The 22078-nt window shown below is 31.8% G+C and overlaps 2 long non-coding RNA genes across 4 annotated transcripts; one reads left to right on the forward strand and one right to left on the reverse strand.

Moving 5' to 3' along the window:
• Positions 1-1841: 1841 nt before the first annotated feature.
• LOC134705254 (uncharacterized) lies at positions 1842-6713 on the reverse strand. The gene is made up of 3 exons (XR_010105509.1): positions 6530-6713; positions 3546-3638; positions 1842-2529 (listed from the first exon to the last, which is right to left on the reverse strand). It is a non-coding gene; the product is annotated as an uncharacterized LOC134705254 (long non-coding RNA).
• A 6670-nt stretch (positions 6714-13383) lies between these two features.
• LOC134705255 (uncharacterized) lies at positions 13384-19521 on the forward strand. 3 transcript variants are annotated; one of them, XR_010105512.1, is made up of 3 exons: positions 13384-13407; positions 18538-18625; positions 19322-19521. It is a non-coding gene; the product is annotated as an uncharacterized LOC134705255 (long non-coding RNA). The 3 variants fall into 3 exon arrangements; XR_010105510.1 differs by lacking the exon at positions 13384-13407 and adding an exon at positions 13543-13580; XR_010105511.1 differs by lacking the exon at positions 13384-13407 and adding an exon at positions 13584-13648.
• Positions 19522-22078: the final 2557 nt, after the last annotated feature.

Consider the following 22078-nt stretch of genomic DNA (forward strand, 5'->3'; position numbering starts at 1 on the left):
ATCGGGGCCTTTTATAGCGGACTATGCGGTATGGGCTTTGCTCATTGTTGAAGGCCGTATGGTGACCTGAAGTTGTTAATGTTTGTGTCATTTTGGTCTTTTGTGGATAGTTGTCTCATTGGCAATCATACCCAATCTTCTTTTTTTATATTCTATGTTTTTCAATAAAGTATCAAAGTCATGTCCACTATCGAATAACATCTTTTAAAACATTTGATCTAAGCAAAATTTCAATCGAAGAACTGAATTAAATAGCTCCTATCAATTTTTACGATACATGGTGTATTCTGATGAACATTTTATTTCAGTAATGGTCGCCAATCAGGTCTGAAAAGGCATAAGAAGGAAATCATTTTATCGATGAAAATTTATCTATTTTTGGCCTGATAACAATACAATATTGTGATATAACTATGTATATTATACTTTTCTTCTATTATAAACTGAGGATAATTATTTACAAGTTTGATCCAAATCAATCTTAAAGCGTAAGAAAAGATCTTCAAAAATGTTTAGGATTACGCATGAATCAAAATAATGGGAAACAAAGACCGAAGAAAGTGAGGACAAAATCGTTAATGGCAAGAGGAATTAACAACTAAATGAAATAGATTCACTGAAACTTGTAATTGAAATAAAACAACAAAATAGTTAATGACAAGGTAAATAAAAAGTAATACCTACTGCTATTTGACTGAAATCATTTTAACATAACAATATTGACAATAATACAATAAAATCAAGTGGCTTGCCTTTATGGCAAAACTTTAATGCAGCTTGTGTTTCTCTCAAAACTGTTGAACAGTAAGGTTTGGGTAATGGACATAAACAAACACAGAACAAATTGTTCACATAAATCTGAAATGCTTTTCTGTTCAACACTGTGAACACTTAAAAAAAAAACTTGAAAAAAACTCCCTCTGCCGAACTCACGACATAAAATCATTACACAAAATCATTACACGAACCTCCTTTAAACATGAATTATTAAATAAAGAATACTTGAATCATTTAGAACTGTACTCATACATTGAGTTTATGTCCATTTTCATCGGAACATCCTGAAATGCCAGCACTATTACACTGTATGAACTCTAAACTATGTCCATTACCCAATTTAAACAGTCTCCGGGACAAGTTTGCAATTCCGCTGAGTGCAAAAGTTGTCACCTTAATTTTTGGAGTTAAGTCAAAACAAAGTTGATAACTTGGTAGGTATTGGTTCCCTGATATTTGTCCTAAAAAATTTTGGCTCTAGCACCACTGTTGAAAAAGTTATGCCCCTTTTTTCAACAATTTCCTCAGAGGAAAAGTACTTTTCCTCAAGGGAAATCAAATTTCCCTGAAGGAAAAAGATTTTTCCTCAAGGGAAATTGTTTTTTCCTCAAGGGAAAAAGATTTCCCTTAGGGAATTTGCTGCATAATTATTTCCTTTGAGGAAATTCTATTTCCTTAGAGGAAATTCTTTTTCCTTAGAGGAAATTCTTTTTCCTTTGAGGAAATTTGAAGCTTCAAATTTTCCTTCGAGGAAATTTGCAGCTTCAAATTTTCCTTTGAGGAAAAACTTTTTCCTGTGAGGAAATTTGTAGCTTCAAATTTTCCTTGGAGGAAATACTTTTTCCTGTGAGGAAATTTTTGACAAACACTTTTCCTTGGAGGAAAATTCAAGACAACAAATTTCCTCTGAGGAAATCATTGTTCTTCAAATTTCCTCTAGGGAAATTTCTGAACATCAAATTTCCATTAAGGAAATGTTTTTCCTCTATGGAAATTTCATAACAGTACAAACAGTATTAATATATTTTCTCCTAGACTGAACTATTGATACAAACATGACAAAAGATAATTAAAACTTTAATACTGTAATACAAATTTCTATGGTGAGTATTAAACATACAGAAACAAAAGGCTGACTATTTAGCATGTTTAAGACAATACAATAATAAGCAAAACGCTATGAATATCATACCATTTGTGATGTTATTAATATTGTGCTCATATTTGAATAAAAAATAAAATAAACACTTTTCATGTCAAATTAACTTGTCTTCTGTTTCAGCTGCTGTGTATTCGACCCCCTTCATAACAGTTCAGTGCATAAATAATTCAATCCACATGACATCTTCCTTCAATTTGTTGAATAAATTTTGGCAACATGTTCTTCAAACATCTTCTTTGTATATTTGATATGATGGAGCCATGTACATGAATGGATAAAGAAGGTGTTTATTTCGACAACAAACATGACAAAGATACTATTATTTTTTCTTAATTTCTCCATAATCCATCAGTGAATGAATGTAGGTTGTTACATTTTACACAATTGTGTTCTTTGATAGTACTCCATTTTGTTTATAGCAATTTTGTAGGATTTTTTCTATTTCTTTTTCCAGAAAAACACACAGTTGAGTTCATTTCACATTAATAATCCAATTAGCACATTATGTAGAAAAGTATTAACAATTAAAATTCCTCTTCAGTATAGACCTCCAGGACCTGTTGATGATCATAAAAACCAAGATATCTGACCTATAAATACACAAAATTAAAAAAAATTGTTATAAATTGAGAAAAAAACAGCAATATAAATAAGCTTATTTTATCATGTTTTAATGAACATTTTGAGAAACTTTCATTTGATATTCTTACTTGTCATGCTTATGAGTTCTCTTATTTCAGTGCTTTGTGTCCAAGATTTAATATTCTTTGTTAAGTGCCTTGCAGTGATATTTAAAGTTGAGCCACTTGCAATAGTTGTTATAGAATGTTCATATGTTGTGTTAATATTTGAACCACTGTCCTATATTATGGTCAGGTTGAGTGCTCACAGACATGAGGCCTAAATTAATATATTGTTTGTTTCCCTAATCCCTATTCTGACAAGGCAGGTGTGGGTAGGTAGGTTGGTAAATAATTTTATTTTTCACAAAAGCCTGAATATTATCTGATGATCCAGTAAGCCCGAAAATCAGAAATGAATATAATAATATTTGGCTTAGTTTTGACAATAAAATTTTATGAGTAGGACAATTTTTGCAGGGTCAGTCGGGATTGGAGAAACAAACAATATTTTATATTAGGCCTGATTTTTTTTTTATTAATTGTTATTGCCTTTGAACATGTTGAACTAAATTGGATTGTTTAAATCTTTATATGTTGAGATCTTTAATGAATGACCTATAAAGGAAGTGTTTTCTCATTATTGAAGGCAGGCCCATGATTGGCCTTTAATTTCTTGCATCCGCTTCATTGAACTCTGGTGGATAAGTCACTCATTTACTATACCACATTTTCTTATTTTTTTATGAGTCATCATTCAAAGGCAATTTCTTTTATTACTGTCATTCAGAAATTATCCAAACTTTTTAGTAATGCGAATAATGTGACTGGGTGAGTATCGCAGAAATAAGAAATCATATTTTGATAACAGAAACATATATATATCATGTAACTATATAGATCTTTATGCAGATTTTTTTTGTAATCACAATAAGTTGTCCATTCCCTGAAAAATCTGAATTTACAGTATATAGAAGTGGTCTTACCATTTAGGCCTTGTTGTATTCTGTTTATCTTGTTTTGCGCTCATTTCTATTGTAACTGTTTATATTTTATATTATTTTTCTATATTTCTTGTCCTATAAAACATAAAAAGGGTAAAAATTATTATTAAACATCAGTTTGTGTTTTTCTTTATATGCAGTTATATTTAAAAAGAATGGAATATTTGTGCTATTTCATTTCACAAACTTTTTGCCAGTCATGACTTTCAAAGACTTTCACCCTGGTCAATAGTTTAAAAAACAAACATTCCCATACTTTTTCTTTGTGTTGGTACTAATTTTTCATTTGACAAAAAAGACATGATTCAACTATTCTTCTATAATTTGTTTCGCTTGACTATGTCATGTATGTTAAACTCTGAAATATTTTTAACAGTATAATCTGTATGTGTATCACTCGTCAAAATTTCAAATTAATATATAAATAACTAATAAAAATGCTATGCATGGCTCAGCTTGATACAAACGTATAGGTTGAACCCAGAACAGTTTGGGCAAGTATGGACACAACATTCAAGCTCGATACAACTCTGAATTTTAAATTTTTATTGTGATTCAATAGTTGATGCAGCATAGGTTTCTGACACAGACTGAATGTGGTCCAAGTACTTAAAAAAAAAAAAATTGACAATTAACCTCTTAAATGGTCCAATATTCAAAATCTCAATACATGGTTAGATGCAGCATATCAACATGATCAAAGAATCCCATTAATTCATTTTTTGATGAAATCAAATAAAGTTAAATTTTGGACCCTTTAGAACTCAATGTAGACCAATTTGATAATGGGCCAAAATATAAAAAATCTTAACGAATGGTTAGATTCAGCATATCAAAGAGCCCCATATAATCATTTTTTTGTTGAAATCAAACAAAGTAAAATGTTGGACCCCGATTTGGACCAACTTGAAATTTGGGCCCTTAATAAAAAAATCTAAGTAAATATTCAGATTCAGCATATTAATCTGAACACCAAGAATTTAAATATTGTTAAAATCAAAATAAGTTTATTTTTGGACCCTTTGGACCTTAAGGTAGACCAATGTAAACAAGACAAAAAAACTAGGAATCTAAATGCACAGTTAGATTTGGCATATATATATCAAAGAACTCCAATAATTCAATTTTATATAAAATCAAACTAAGTTTAATATTGGCCCCTTTTGGCCCCTAATTCATAAACTCTGAACAAAAACTCTGGTCACAAACCTTGTGTTTGAATTCACAGATTTCTATCAACTTGTACTAAAGTAATTAAGAGGAAACTAAATGTCCTGGGACAACGACGACTACATGATAAAATTGAGAATGGAAAAAGGGAATGTGTCAAAGAGACAACAACCTGACCATAGATTAGAGGGTTGGAATACTTTTCTTTTACTGATTAATGCATTTGAATGGGAATATATATATTGAATATTATAGTTGGAACCCCTCTTTACTCATGGTTGGGACCCCCCTTTGAAAATGGCTGGATCCGCCCCTGAGAAGCATTATAGAAAAATCTATAACATGTATAAGCTTTAACTCAAATTAAGGATCACTTTATTTTTAAAGGGCAGGCACAGATCCAGAGGGGGGTTCAAGGGATTGGAACCCCCCTTTTTTGGATTATCAATGCATTTGAATGGGGACATGTAATTGGACCCCCCCCCCTTTCCCCTTTTGTCCTGGGTTAGAATCCCACCCCACCCCTTTTTAAAATGACTGGATCCACCCCTTAAGGGTCTATAATTAAGTTTGACAACATCAGACATACTACTTTAATAAAAATAAATGCCACATTTCATCCAATTTAATTTCATCTCTTACTTGCTATTTCATCCATAATATTTAAAGAAATATAAATTTGGGAGTAGTATGATTTTAATTTGCAAGTTATTAACTATCCAAACTAAAGACCTAATCATGCTAATAGAGTAGATATACTTGACTAATTTAAATCAAACTTGGGGTGACTGGGAACAAAGATTTAAGGGAATAGATGACAGTTTACCTACAGGTGTAATACCACCATTGATTTTTCCCTATTAGTCTTTGTTAAATTGGCACTTTTAAAAAAAATGTACAGTATTTACCTTTATTTCAACCAAAGAAATACTTTGCATGTGTAAAGTTTAATCCTTTCCAGTGACACAGTGAAAATTTCACACTACATTTCATTGCATATAAGAAAATAATCATCACCGGAAGTAAACAACCCAATTTTTACACTGTTATTTACTGGTTACTTGATCTGGTAACTATGTAACCTTAACGTTCCAAAATATTTTATAAGACCATCAAATAAAAAAAGAATGATGCATTCAGACATCCAACATACATATTTACGACTCAGAAAAATTTAAGTGCATTGAAATGCAGGGTTAATTTTCTACAACTGTCAAATTCAAGGGAATATTTTTTTAGGCCTACTTTCGTATGCAACCGGATGTGGCGTACCATGATTTGGTGGTATTACACCTACAATGACCTAGTTTCATAACAATAGCATACATTAATAAAGACTACATCATACATGGTCACTCTTATGTTAAAATTTTGGGTGTTCATTTTTTAATGTTTAATGCTAACAATTTCAACTACATACAAGTATCAAGATTTGATCCTACATTATTTAAATATTGAAAAAAATAGCTTTTTAAATTTGGATCTAATCTAATTATATATAATTGTGTATGTCACATGGATGTATTTTAATGTAAAGCATCTCAAAAATCATTAGCCGTCTCATATTAATTTCAGTTCTTCAAAAGGCAAATTTATATGACATGTATGAGCTTATGCTGAAATAGAGATTGGTGAAGAGTTGTCACACAAAATAAATGATACAAATGTTCATATGAATATGTTTTTAGCTAGTGAGTAGTGTAGGTGTAAGTCAGTCAGGAGGCAACCATTTGATTTGTAGGGTGAAAAATATGATTAATCTTGTTTGGTAAACTTGTGCTATAAATAAAAATTACCAATCCATTAAAAAATCCGTGAGCCCAATCTCATCCAATGAAATAGATTATTGTCTGTTTTCGAAGTTATATGGAAGAAAGTTAGTAGTCCAGATAATTATGACGCATTGCAAGGCATTTTTTCTGAGGAGAAGTGTAGAACGGGGGAACGGAACCAATAAATTGATCGGATCCGAAATGTCCTTCCCAGTAAAGGAGCACCTATTATTTTGTAGGTAATTATTATTAGTGTCGGTGGTATCACAAGTAAATCATAGTGAATATTGCATGCACATTAAAATTAGCAGAGAAGAGACAATTATCAACTTGTGTTTTATTCACGTTCTCGCAGTTATTTACGGTAAATCAGCTATATAGACCTGAGATACATGTATAGACATAGGAAGATGTGGTGTATGTATATATAACCCAAAACAGATATTCGGTTCTAGTACTATATTATATATATAGTGGCTATGTGGCTATAGTATAGTATATGACTTTAAAATAACAATTATCAATTATATCTGTATTCTGTGGCGGGTCGAAGGGGAGGAATCCGGGGTTGGACTCCCCTAGCTTTTTGTGGTAAAATCCTCTCAAGGACCTATATACAATAAAATCAACGGTACTAATTTTGTTGCACCAGATGCGCATTTCGACAATACATGTCTCTTCAGTGATGCTCGTGGCCAAAATATTTGAAATCCAAAGCATACATAAAAGATATACAAGGTGATAGGACGTTCCGTTGGAATAGGTTACCTGTGCATCAGGAAAAGTTTTAATATAGGAACCTTAAAAATATGTGAACAGGTCGTGAAAAACTCTCTTTTGACACTTAGGTATTGCACTGTTGCATTACACACCAATCAAAACGCAAACAATATGGGAAAAGATAACATTTTAACCTACACAATATATGAATAAGGTATACACTTTTGAAATGTAAATTATATGAAAAGGGTGGGGTAACAGAAACCCAGCGGCAATGACACCCCTTATTTAATGGAGACATGTAGTTGGAACCCCCTTTATCATGGCTAGATCCGACCATGATTTTTACATGTAAATCAAGCCTCGAGTATTTGTTGGCATAACGGTAACCACGAAAGGGGGGGGGGGGGGCTAATTAAAAGCACGAGGAATTATAAATATACAATTCAACAGGGGTAGAGTGCATGGAGGAATGGGAAATAAAATTGTCTCTTCACGATAATCGAAAGAAGTATCTTGCACGTTATTTTCATCATCTTGTCTGAAACCCTCTGAATAATCGGAGCTTCAAGGCGAAAACAAGGCATGTGAAATTCTAATAACATACACTTCTTCTTTTATACGTTGTATGGACGAATGTAGGACAGAAAGTCACAGGACAAAAAGTCACAGATAAAAAGTCACGGATAAAAAGTCACAGGACAAAAAGTCACAATTTAGTTTTTAGAATATTTTTCTTTAAGCAAGAAAAAATAATTTAAAAAATAAAAGTTTTGTTTTTTTCTTGAATTGTTAAACTTAAAGCAACTTTGTAATTAAAAATTATGCAATAAATATCAATAATGATCAAATAATTGTTATGAAAACAAGATGTCATCATGACATGGTACTTAAATGGCTTCATGGTGCCAAGAAATATCATTTTTGAATGATTAAAATTTACTATTTTTTTATTTAACAAAGCTTATGAACAATGTCCTACACTTCAAAATGAATAGATGTAATAAAAAGATAATATTTCAAGATCTTTCTTTTATATATTCAAACAATTGTCGAAGGATTAATTGTGACTTTTTTTCCTGTGACTTTTTGTCCTATCTAATTTATGACTCTATGTCCTGTGACTTTTTGTCCTGTGACTTTCTGTCCGTTTACCGTATGGACAAACCCATAAATCCCTAAAAAATGCTTGATTTATGTCATATCAAATAAATTACAACGCGGAAAGGTAACTTTAATTTAATATCAAACCTAAATTGTTCAGTGTTATATATTTTTTCAATAAATTTTAAAATCTTAATTAGGCATGCGTGAGTTCCATTTCATGAGACCTACACAGATTTCTATAAAACAAATTAAAAATTATAAATACAGTTTTTCAATTCTTTCCGGCATAGATTAAAAAAATATGTATATAATCTTTATACGAGTTTGGTTGAATTATTTCACTTCATTATAATGATAAATCTTTTAGTTCTTAAATTTTTAATTAAAAATGAATTTATCATTTTGATATTTAACGATAAACTTTTTAAAATTAAAGTGACATGGTCAGTAACCCAATTAGTTGCATGGCTGATTATCATCTTACAGGTGACCCAGTAATTTTCCATATGACAGTAGCGTGTGCCCTCGGGGTTATAACGGGGTGTGTATAACTTATTTTCTGGGGAACATCCTGTCCACGTGTAGTAATTAGCATATATTGCAACAGATGACATTAAACAAATTTTCTTTGTAGCATCGGAGGCAATTTCATGTTCGACCACACAAAATATTTCACAAAAAAGATATGATAAAATCAAAAGAAAAAGATAAAGAAATATTAACAAATAAAGGTGAAATTGAGTAAACGTGGATTCGTGTTTTTATGAGCTTATTTTTAGTGGACAACAACAAATGCAGTTTTTAACGACCTTGTGTGACCTATAGATGTTGATGTTTGTGTCATTTTGGTCTGTTGTGGATAGTTGTCTCATTGGCAATCATACCACATCTTTTTTTTTAATATTGACTGGCTATATACATGATATAATATATATAGCACTTGCACGGTCGGTCCAGTGGGCATATTTCATACTAGATAACTTATACAGTAATTCTTTTTATATATATGACAATAATTGTCCGATCTGATACACGTACCTTTAATGTACAGAATTTTGAACAGCTTCAAATATATGCGGTTCGTAGAAACACCGCAAAGGACCTCCTTAGTGCACTTAGAACAAAAATGTGCATTAAGGACCTGATGGAATGATACAACTGTCACAAAGGATATGGCATATAGAAATAGACTTTGTAAAAGGAGAAGGTCCGGTAAGACACCTTTTTGGCCCCAAAATATAGCAGTTTTACAAAATTGTTAAAAGTAAACTTTTAGTTATTTTTTGGACAGTAGAATGCTTCAGCTTCATTAATATGGGCTTTTTTTGACAATACATGGCACATATATCGGGTACTGGCACCTTAAAGTCATGCTAAATGGCAAAAACCATCTGAAAAGTGACATTTTCCGGCATATTTGGTGGATTTTTCTTATTTGAGCTTGAATCGGATCGTTTTTAATGACAAAATCAGTGAAAATCTTCCACATACACTAAAAGAATCAAATAAAATAGACACTTAAGTGTTTCAAAAGTGGTCAAAATCTTTCGTCAGATGAACCTGAAATTTGAGGCCAAAATCGGTCCTAACCGGACCTACTCCTTTATATCTTTTCTATAATGTTTTCTCGACACGTGCCTCAAAAAGTTGATTGTCACTGTTAGTATAATCGGTAGAAATTCATGTTCGCTCAACCTTGAACCGTGAATAATCTGCTAGTATACTGATTAAACATGTACTAGTATATGGTATTTCAAATTGTTCTCTATTTTTTTTCATTTGTTTGTTTCTGCAGTATTTATTCTGTCTGCTATATTTTTTACTTCTAAAGTAATAGCGTATTTTCAACTCTTTTCAGTTTGGGATTTTTTCATCCTTTTAATTTTAAAAATACAAATAATTGTGAACACTTCACGGAAAAGTGATGATTGATATTTGGTTGCTTAACGTCCAGTTGCCAATACTTCATTCATTTTTCTAATGTCAGGAACTATGCCATTTATCAATATTTCGATTAAATAATTAAACTTATAGAATTAATACTTAAAAGTTTATTTATAGTAACCATATGCCGGATGAACAAAAAGTGTGCCATTTATTGAAAAACATATGGTTTGGTATAACAAGAAAACTTCTCTAGTGTTCTAAACATTTCTCACATAACCCCTCCCCCCAAACCCCCACTTCAAGCTCTGGATCCGCGCCTGCCCAAAGTGCTTATTACATTATAAAATAAAATGGTATTCATCTTCAGTTGTTGAAATAAAGATGAATTGTAAAAAAAAAGCATTGACACCAGTTTAAAGTTATCTTTCATAGAAGACAGTTATGATTTATTCTATAATTCTCTTTTTAAAACGTAAAATAATTTTACCTCTTGGAGTTTTTCTATATTACTTCTGTAATCGGATTTTGAAGAACCCCATGGACACCACATACTCTCAAATGTCTTTCAAGGAATAATGATAGTATGTGAACTCTTGTGTTGTTTGTAAGGAAATGAAATATCAAAAGCCTTTATTTCTCAATTTGTATCTCAAAATAGAGTTCGATAATTAAAAAAAAAGCTTACATAGCAATTTCCTTAAAAACTAAATATATATAACAAAGGCAAACTTTTAAAACACAAAATTCATTTTTTATTTTTCTTTCATAAACTTGAAATTATACCACGCTAATCCGTTAGGTTAACAACCATTGATTAATCAATAAGTAACGATCAAAAGACAATTGTTTATTGGATTAGGTTGATTGAACATGATAATTCGGGAATCTGCAATAAACCGTTTGTCACGTGGCGAGTGGCACGCGTTTATTAAAAAGTCATTTAACTTCAAAATTACAAAATCTATTGATACCTAACTTTATAGATATGAGGTTTTTAATCATATCCTCTTATATTCATGCTCGCTATGATCTTAAAACATCGTTTTAGTGTCCTTAATGCAAAAACTTTCTTCTTAGTGCACTAAGAAGTCTTTTGCGGTATTTCTACACACCGAAATATATGGCCTTATTATTGGTAATATACCATATTAGTGAATGGCTTAACGTGTTACCAAATTAAAAAGAAGAAATAGGCTCAAAACCGCATTTTTAACTTTAGATTTTTTTCAATCCCACAATAGAGAAGAGGTCCGGTATACAGACTAATTAAAAAGTCCAGATGAGAAGTTTAACTTTTAACTGTTTCTTGACGCATGCAAAAAAATGCAGTACCTGGTTACAGTTGCTCATTGACAAATTATCATCTTTCGATTAAATGATCTTAAATCTATTTGGTCTTAATTTTAAAAGTTATTAAATCTAAATGTGAAGTGATCTAAAATGTTCAATATTAATGAGTATTTTCGCTGTGAAATGAATCTAAGGTCGTCTAAAAGTAAATACATGTGTATTTGACCCGACTACTGACTACATAGTAAACTATTCATTATGTATGTATAAGGGGGTCTGAGCGGGACTCGGGATTGTCGAGGCATATTTTATGTAAACGTGACACATGAAAGTCAAATAATGACACGAAATCCCGAAATCCCGGGCTTAAAAACACGAAATCCCGAGGTCCCGAAATTCGAAAAGAATTATCGGATCCCAATCTCCCATACAGACAGAGTTATCGTCCTTTCCTCCAGATTGAGGAGGAAAGGACGATAACTCTGTCTGTATGGGAGATTGAGGAGGAAAGGACGATAACTCTGTCTGTATGGGAGATTGAGGAGGAAAGGACGATAACTCTGTCTGTATGGGAGATTGAGGAGGAAAGGACGATAACTCTGTCTGTATGGGAGATTGATACCCGTACGAAATAAGTAGTAGGATTCCACCCAGATACTAGTAGGAATGAAGTAGGAATCCACCTAGATTCAAAGATTCTATATAGAAAGTAGACGGACATGGAAAATGAACAAAAGTCTGACTGGATTTTTTAATATTCCTACTCCAAAAATCCTACTACCTAGGTGGAATAGTTAAAGTCTGTATAGATTTTTTTCTGATTTGAAAATCTGAGTTGATTATTTATTTTCCTACTACATGTTTAAGATTCCTACCAGAATTTATTTATAAATTCCTACCAGAAAATCTTTCTACCTGGAAAGTTATCTTGAACTGGATTCCTGTTTGCAAATGACACACATTTTGCAATGTTAAATGCAAGCAAGTTCCAGTTCACAAATTCAAAAGTTGGAGGGGAAAGATTGAAAAGTTGTGTTGGAATACAATAATGCAAGCTATAGGGTCACACAACGTAACAATGTAGAAATGTAAGAAAATATGGATAATCAAGACTAAAGGTAATTCTTATACATTCAAGATAAAAAAAATTTATCTGCCTGCCAAAAGTATTTAGTAATCAATTAATACTTCATTAATAGTGCATAATCTTACTCATTATTTGTTCTTTAAACTAATTTAGATTTACATGTACTTTATGTATAACACTTTCTATAGCTTGCATATATTGCATGCAGTTTCCTTAAACATTTCAAAAGTCTATTTTTTTAAAAAGGAATTGATTCCATGAATTTCCTTTGTTCTTTGTTGTTGAGATTCAAATTTATCTTTGACCCAGTTGTGTATTTTTGAATATACACTTACATTTTGTATATTTTTAGATTCCTACCAGAAAATATTTTTTTCTGGGTGGAATTTTGAAAAATTCCTACCAGGTTTTCTAGTAGGAATTTTATTTTCCTACCAAATTATTCCTGCTAATTTGCATATTCCTGGTAGGAATATACAATATTCCTACTAAGAAATTCCTGCTAATTTAAATTTTTCGCCTATTTTCCGTGTGGATTCCTACTACTGTCTGACTGGAATATCACTCTTTTCTGGTAGGAATTCAAAGCAATTTTCCTACTATATTCCGTGTACATTCCATACAGATTGTTTCATACAGGTCGGATCCCGAAAGGGTCAATCCCGAAATCCAGAGCTTAAAAACACCCGATCCCGGAGTCCCGATAAAGGTCATATATCCTCCCTCAAATTATTGTGCCGTGAAAATGCGAAATGAAGTTTAGCGGGACATGGGAAATTACAAAAATATCAGAATTGTTCACTTATATAGTGTTAGCGTAATGGCATCATGCGGGAATCTAAAAAAATAAATAGTAACTAAGCGGGATCTGTGAACAGAACCCCCAATGAGACCCCCATTAGTTGTGGCTTATTTTGGTCTTTTTAGTTCGTTTCTTTCCCCTGTACATTACTTGACCGTTTTTGTAAAACAACAGCACTCGAGGTCTGACCGTATTCTACCAAGAAATGCACAAAATATTCAAAAAGAAGGCATAGAAAATTTAAATATTGGTATGCACACATACTCCCCTGTCAGCACAGACAATTATATTTTTGTAAACGCGCCAAACTCGTTTCTAATATTTAAGATAAGAGATAAGATAAGATATTTTTATTTTCCAATTATGGGCCCCAAAGAGCATAAACATTACAACATCAATAATTTTTTTCATAATACAATACAAACAATGAGATAAAAAAAAAAAAGTTAAACGAGAACTATTTAAGTTCTTAAAGAATACGTAGATAAAGAATCTATAGTATGTTTTTTTTAATACTAATGCATTTTATTGCAAGTGTGGTTGATATAGATAACAAACAAGTAGACCCAAAAAGAAAAAAAGAAAAATAGATATCCACATATGTATAGTACACAAAAAGTTGGATCAATTAAATATATAATAATTAGCCAAACAGAAAGTAGAAATTAAACATGTCCATGACTCATCCTGTGTCAGCAGCAAATAGGAAAGCATTATGGTTTCCTAAAGGCAGCTGACACCAGGGGGCGATACCTTATGGGCCATAGGCATGTAAAATGTGTGTAAATGTCTCTTTCCTACCTGTATCAAAAGCAAACAAGGAAGCATCATAGGTAACTTGAATGCAGTTGATACCAGGGGACGATGCCTCAAGGATATAAGAGAACATTTGAATAAATAATATATCTTAACAATTTTCTTTTTTTTTTAATCGGCTAGTATGTTTGTGATATTCAGATGAATATAATTTTCTATGTCCAATCAAATGTATATACACACATAGATCTCCTTTAACTAATCTTCACTAAGGAAGATGTTTGTATATAAAATTACATATTATTTTAAGTAACTCAACATTTTCTACACTAAATAACCAGATAATTTTGCTTTGACTGTTCATATGATTAAAATAAGAATTATATTGTGCAATACTAGCTAACATACAATTGCTATCATCCTCAAATTTGTTACAATCAAATAGAAAATGAGCCTCATCTTCGACAGTATTGGAAGAACATTTATTACATATTCTGTTAATTCGGGGAATACCCTGATATCTACCTAATTCTATTTGTAATCTATGAGAAGATACACGTAATTTAGTAAAACTTCTTCTAAGTTCAAAATTCTTGATCAATGTTAGATATTTTTCAAAACCAAAATTTGTTTTATATAAAAGGTAGGTTTTCAGTTTACTGTCTGAAAATTTATCTATTTGTTTTTTCCAACAGCTAATAAACAATATTGATAGCTTGGTTTGTATATATTTCTTAAATTTGTATAAGGATTCACAAAATGGAGCATTTATGGCATTTGTATAGTCAATACCAAGTATTTTAAAAACAACATTTATTGAACCATACCATGATGTTATATTCATGTGATGTAGTGTCTTTGATTGTGTATATGCCTCTTTTAATAGAGGAAAATTATCACCTAAATTCTCTAATCTATACCAGTACAATAACATTCCTTTTATAATATTAAAATATATTGGAAATCTTCCAAGTTCAGATAACACTGCAGCATTTGTTGTTTTCTTGTGTACCCCAAGTATAAATTTACAAAATTTTATATGAAGTTTCTCACAGGGTAAACCTGAATATATTTTTTCAAAAGATATATCTTCCTTCTTACATTTAGAGGAAAGAGAATTAAACATCCCCCATATTTCGCTACCATATAATAAAATAGGTTTTACAGTGTGGTCAAAAACATGAATACTTGTTTTTACATCAGGATTAAGTGATAAAAGATCTTTCCTTAATTTGAAATGAGCTTTCAGGGATTTTTTGTATAGTTCATTTTGAGCATAACTGAATGAACCAGATGAGCTTAAATATAAACCTAGGTATTTGTATTTTGAAACACATTCCAGATTTATATTCTGAAATGTGAATATCTGTTTTACATGTCTGCCTGCCTTGTTGAAAATCAGCACCGCTTTGTCTTATTAGTATATTTATAATAGAACTGAAAAGAAAATTAAAATGGAAATGGGGAATGTATCAAAGAGAACAACATGACCAAAGAGCAGATAACAGCCATAGGTGACCTCATAGGTCACCAATGGGTCTTCATTGCAACGAGAAGATCCCAAAACCTGAGACTGGGGTGGATCCTGAGTCATATAAAGGGGTTCCTAACGCAGGACAATTTTTTTTTTTTTTTTTTTTTGGGGGGGGGGGGTCAAACTACATGTCCCCATTCAAATGCATTGATCGTCCATTAAAGAAAGGGGGGCTTCCAACATGTCCAACCCTCAGCCCCCCTGGATCCGTGCCTGTGAGTCATGCTTTAGCTTGCCATTAAACAAAAATGTATACTAGTTGAGTAATAATGGACGTCATACTAAACTCTTCAATACAAAAAAAAGAAACTAAAATAAAAATCATACAAAGGTCACAAAGGCTTCTGGCTCCTAAATAAGAAAAAGTGCAAAATGCAGTGGGGATAAAAGCCTTTACTGTAAATTCCTGAAATTACAATTAAATAAATCATCTCACATCACTGTGCATTTCTTGAAATTGGTCGTATTAATAAATGCATGCAATATTTTCAGAAAATTTCAATATAATATAGGCTTTTAAAAGTCAATCTTGTGCATGATTATCAATGATTATACTCGCACAATTAACACATGTGGTTCTCAAAACTCGAAGGTGTCTATGCTATTTATGACAACTTTTCATACCCCCGCTTTCAAAAAAGGGGGGTATACTGTTTTACCTCTGTCTGTCAGTCCGTCCGTCCGTCAGTCAGTCCGTCCCATGAATATTTTTTGTCGCATTTTTCTCAGGAACTACAATTCAAGGATTTCTGAAATTTGGTTTCAGGGTTTATCTAAGTCATTTATACCGTGTGATGCGTTTTCAGATTGATCACTTGTCAACTTCCTGTTAACCGAACACTTGTATGATTTTACACATGATAGCCAAGTTGAAAATTTTCGTCACATTTTTCTCAGGAACTACAATACAAGGATTTCTGAAATTTGGTTTCAGGATTTATATAAGTCAGCTATACCGTGTGATGCGTTTTCAGATTCATCACTCGACAACTTCCTGTTTACCGTACACTTGCATATTTTTACACTATTCAGTGGCGGATCCAGAGGGGGGGTTCCGGGGGTCCGCACCCCCCCTTTATTTTGGCCGATCAATGCATTTGAATCGGGACATATGTTTGCACCCCCTGCACCCCCCCTTTGCCCTGGGCTAGCACCCCCCCCTTTCGAAAATACCTGCATCCGCCACTGCTATTTATATTATCCACTTGCGTTGGGGGTATCATCAGTGAGCAGTAGCTCGCAGTTTCACTTGTTAATCAAGTATAAATTTACAAAATATGTTTAGAACTATATGATTTTTAGGTTTTTAAGCATAGATATAGTAGGTCAGGATCTGCGAACTCTCACTGACTGACTGAGCACATAAATTCAACACTTGTTTTTTGGTGATGTTGGTGTTGCTAAGTGTTTTGTTTTGTTTTTCTTTTCTGCATCTTATGTTTTGCCTTGGCATTGTCAGTTTCATTTGCATTGCCTTTGGTTTTTTTTGTTATGTTAAATAACAAATCACATATAATCATGATAATTAAGGTCCTTTTTAATTTTTAGGGATTTTAAATTTTTAATTTAAAGTTAGGGATTTTATTCATAAAAGGGGGGATTTTCCAGTACGTATACTATTAATAATGCTTTGAGCAATTTTCATGAAACTTGGTGAATTATTTTTGTATAACATAAACATGATAATTTTCCTTTTAATTTAAAAAAAAATCTGATTTATGTCATTGTACTATTATGACTTGGAATTAGGATAGTCTCAAGAATGCTTTCACAAATTTTTATGAAACTTTGGTGAATTGTTTTTATATCTTGACATAAACACCCTTTTTATTATTATGACCCAAAGTGGAGGGGGCATAATGTTTAACACTTGATTGTTTGTCCGTCTGTCCCAAAGTTGTTTTTTGTTCTCTTACATTACTTTAGTTTGCCTCAACCAAATTCAATTAATCTTTTACAAAAGCTTGTTATCACAATACTCAGATCAAGTTTGAATTTTGGTGATGTCAGTGTTACTGTACTAGAGTATCAGAGTTATGCCCCTTTAGAAATGGGGAAAATATGCTGAATTTTTGGTTTCCTGTTTTCTAAACTTTAGTTTGTCTCAACCAAATGTTATGAAATCAATACACAATGCTTATCACCACAAAATACAGATTAAGTTTGAATTTTGGTAGTGTCTCTTTTACTAAAATCTATAGTTATGTTCTTTAAAAATGGAAAAAAAATTTCGGCCTTCTAACTTAAGTTTCCCTCAACCAAATTTTATTAAACTTTAAAACAATACTTTTTATCACAATTTTAATCAGATCAATTTCAAATTTTGGTAGTAAAACTTTTACCGTTCTTCAGTTATGTTCCTTTAAAACTTTGAATAATATTCAAGCTGGAGTATCATTCCCTATTTATCATGTATATTTTTTTATAAGATGCAGAGTTAAGGAACTTTAGTTGTTGCAAAGTTATTTAAAATTTGTCCATTTTCAAAATCTTTGAAAGGTTTTAGAAATGTATTTGTTAAAAAAATCGCAGCCTTAAACTTATAGTCACTTGAGAGATCTATAAATTGAGCCAAATTATATACATGTTTTATGTCAATGAATACCACTGTTTGTGCATGTTTTTTTTTTTTGGAGGGCAGGGGTCTTATTTGCGCAGTGCTCATAGTTTTTTAGTCGATCAATAAAATTCATTTAAAGCTTACAGACCAGCTATAAGGGCAAGAAGCTTATCAAACACTCATGGTTTAGATTTTTATTAAACACACATTAATATACATATAAATGTACATTAAACAGAAAAAAATATTGATGCAAGATGTCATTCAACTTTTACTCTTTTATGTATAGGACAAGAACTATAGAAGATACAGAGAAATAATATACAGCAGAAATGATAGGCAATGTAAAATTTGCAGAAGCCAACTAAACCTAAATGGTAAGGCACCTTTTAATTTTAAAAAGTTATTGAACTTGAAAGATGATTACTAGTATCATGATTACTATAAAAATTCAAAGTAGTAGTATATATTAAATATGAAAACTATCATGGCTTTGAGAAAGCAATTGTAGGCCTGTTACGACCTTCAATAATGAGAAAATCCATACCCTATACTATATTCAAAGTAGGCAGCTATAAAAGACCTAAAGATGAAACATTGAATCAATCCAAACTGTAAAACTAATCATGCTAATTGTCTAGTTTATAACAAAATAAATTACAAAAAATAAATATGACCGGTATGAAACAACAACAACAACAACCACTAAATTTTAGTGTCAGACTAAACTGACAAAAGCTACAGGCTCTGAACTTTGGACAGGCACAATAGGAATATGGCAAGGTTATATAAAAATAAGATGTGGTATGATTGCCAATAAGACAACTCTCCACCAGACAACCAATGATGTAAATTTCCTGCAAACATGGACTTGACTACTGTAAATCAACTAATTTTTCGTGAATACTTTATTTGGCATTTTATACTTTCTAGTCTACATCGCAGTTATTTATTTTTCTCGAGTTCAAGTTTACATAATGTATTTTAATAAGGAAAGATACACATGAAAAACATTTATTGCTGTTTCTCTCTCCATTTATAACATTTTATTTGTTTATTTTGTGTATTTATAGGTGATCAGACATCTTGGTTTTCATGATCAATAGGTCATTACTGAAGAGGAAACTTAAAGTTGAAATTTATTTACATAGTGCATAATTGGATTAATTTGAAATGGAATGTGTGCTTTCCTGCAAAAAAGAAATAGGAAATTTCAACATTATCACATGATAATGACCATATAAAACAAAATGGAGTTCTATCATAGATACACAAAAACACTAATATTGCATAGAAGCAACAACATATCTTAATCAAAAGAAAGGAGAATGCAGAACAAATACTATTTTGTTGTTGAAAAAAGGAACACCAGTTTTATCCACTCATTTACATCACTCCCTCATATCAAATATACAGAAGAAGATCATTGAAGAACAATTTGCAAAAATGATTTCTCTTAGAATTGAAGGGAATTGTTTAGTGAATGGAATAATGTATTCACTGAATTCTTACATAGTGGATTGAATAACTGTACACAAGCTGAAACAGAAGAAATTCTAATTTAAAATAACACGAAAAGTGTTTATTTTATTATTTAATCTGCAAATATATAAACAAATTCTTTAGAACACCACAAATGATATAATGACATTCAAATTGGTTGCTTATTAATGTATCGCATTGAAACAATTACAAAGAAAACAGAAGCATTTGCTCCAAAAAAATTATAAATCAAAGTTAAATTTATATAAAAAGTATAAACAATACCTAGATCTAAACAGTCAGACTGTATTATTTTCAATGTCATTAAAATGTTGAGTCAAACATTTATTAAAGTTTTAAATATCATTTGCATCAATTATACAGTCTTTTAATAATTACATTCATACTGTTTGTATACATGGTGTAGTGAAGAAATGTTTAACAAGTAAAAATAATGAAAAACATTTCCTTAAGGGAAATTTGATGTTCAGAAATTTAATTTGACGAACAATGATTTCCTTAGAGGAAATTTGTTGTCTTGAACTTTCCTCCAAGGAAAAGTGTTTGTCAAAAATTTCCTCACAGGAAAAAGTATTTCCTCCAAGGAAAATGTGAAGCTACAAATTTCCTCACAGGAAAAAGTATTTCCTCAAAGGAAAATTTGAAGCTTCAAATTTCCTCAAAGGAAAAAGAATTTCCTCTAAGGAAAAATAATTTCCTCTAAGGAAAAATAATTTCCTCTAAGGAAAAAGAATTTCCTTTAAGGAAATAGAATTTCCTCAAAGGAAATAATTATGCAGCAAATTCCCTAAGGGAAATCTTTTTCCCTTGAGGAAAAAACAATTTCCCTTGAGGAAAAACCTTTTTCCTTCAGGGAAATTTGATTTCCCTTGAGGAAAAGTACTTTTCCTCTGAGGAAATTGTTGAAAAAAGGGGCATAACTTTTTCAACAGTGGTGCTAGAGCCAAAAAATTTTAGGACAAATAGCAGGGAACCAATACCAACCAAGTTATCAACTTTGTTTTGACTTAACTCCAAAAATTAAGGTGACAACTTTTGCACTCAGCGGAATTGCAAACTTGTCCCGGAGACTGTTCAAACCTTACTGTTCAACAGATAATTGAACTCAGACCTAAAAGAAGGATATGTGTCATAAGTTGATGGAATTTGTAATACCCGCCCACATGTATGAGCTATTGGTGACCGTGTGAACCCTTTAGATTAAAAAAACTCAATCGTTATTTTCATTCCCAGCAGGACATCTGAACCTGTGCAGAACCTCAAGAAAGCCTTTTGTTTTTCTCCATCTAGATCTTTGATATATCTTTTTAAAAAGCCTGCACATAGCCTTTCCGCTTCTTTCATGTTTTCCGGTACACTCAAGGATTTCAAAATTTCCTTAGATGTTGGTTTCATTTCTTGATAAATTTGTTGTAGTTTGCCTGGAGTGACTTGCAACTGTCGTAATTCTGAACGGAAACATTCGATCACGTAGCGTGGTTGTTGAATCAACTCTTTATGTGCCAACTCTCCAATAATTGGCAGGACATTTTCAGAATTCACCAATTTTCTACAAGAATGACTATCAAGGAATTCAAGGAAGTCATCTTGATCCACATCATTGAAATTGGAAATAGCTTTTTTAACAATCTGACTTTCCATTTCAGGTAAGTAATCTGAAAACAATTCAATCAGACTTGATTCAATGCTTCCATGAATGCACTCTTCGAATATAGCAGGCATAATTGAAATGGGCCAGTAACCACTGACTTCAAACCCCTTTCTTATTATTCTACTAACAGCTTTCCATTCCTCCTTTTGGAAATCATGCCTAAGTACAGGTACCTTGAAAATACGACCCTCTGTGCATTGTTCATAGAATTCATCCCAAAACTGGGTTATACAATCTCTGAAAACATCATCTCCTTCTCCGGCTTCTTCCTTACCATTGTCTAATACCATGATGGCATCAATGTCTACAGTCATGATGTTTGGATCTTTAAAATGAATTATCATATCCATTAAAGCTGAAGCCCTATGTATACGAATAATTTTTCTCTCCACTGTACCAGCATTTCCAAATTCTAATGGTCTGTCCAAAGTATCACCACTTCCACTCTCTAATGGTAATGTCGAGTCTAAGCTTACATTGCTTGCCCGTACATTAGGACCAAATGCAATATCACCGTCGAACGAAAAATCAGCAATATCATAGTTTGTTTGGATATCCGGAAGTTCTGCATTATAATAATCATTAGTGACAAAAATGTCATTTGATTTTTCAGGTTTAATTAAACAGGTTGGAGGCAAGTCAATAATTTCCATTACTTCAATAACTCCACTCTGAG

This window comes from Mytilus trossulus, chromosome 2, assembly GCF_036588685.1.
Source record: "Mytilus trossulus isolate FHL-02 chromosome 2, PNRI_Mtr1.1.1.hap1, whole genome shotgun sequence".
NCBI classification, from domain to species: Eukaryota; Metazoa; Mollusca; class Bivalvia; order Mytilida; family Mytilidae; genus Mytilus; species Mytilus trossulus.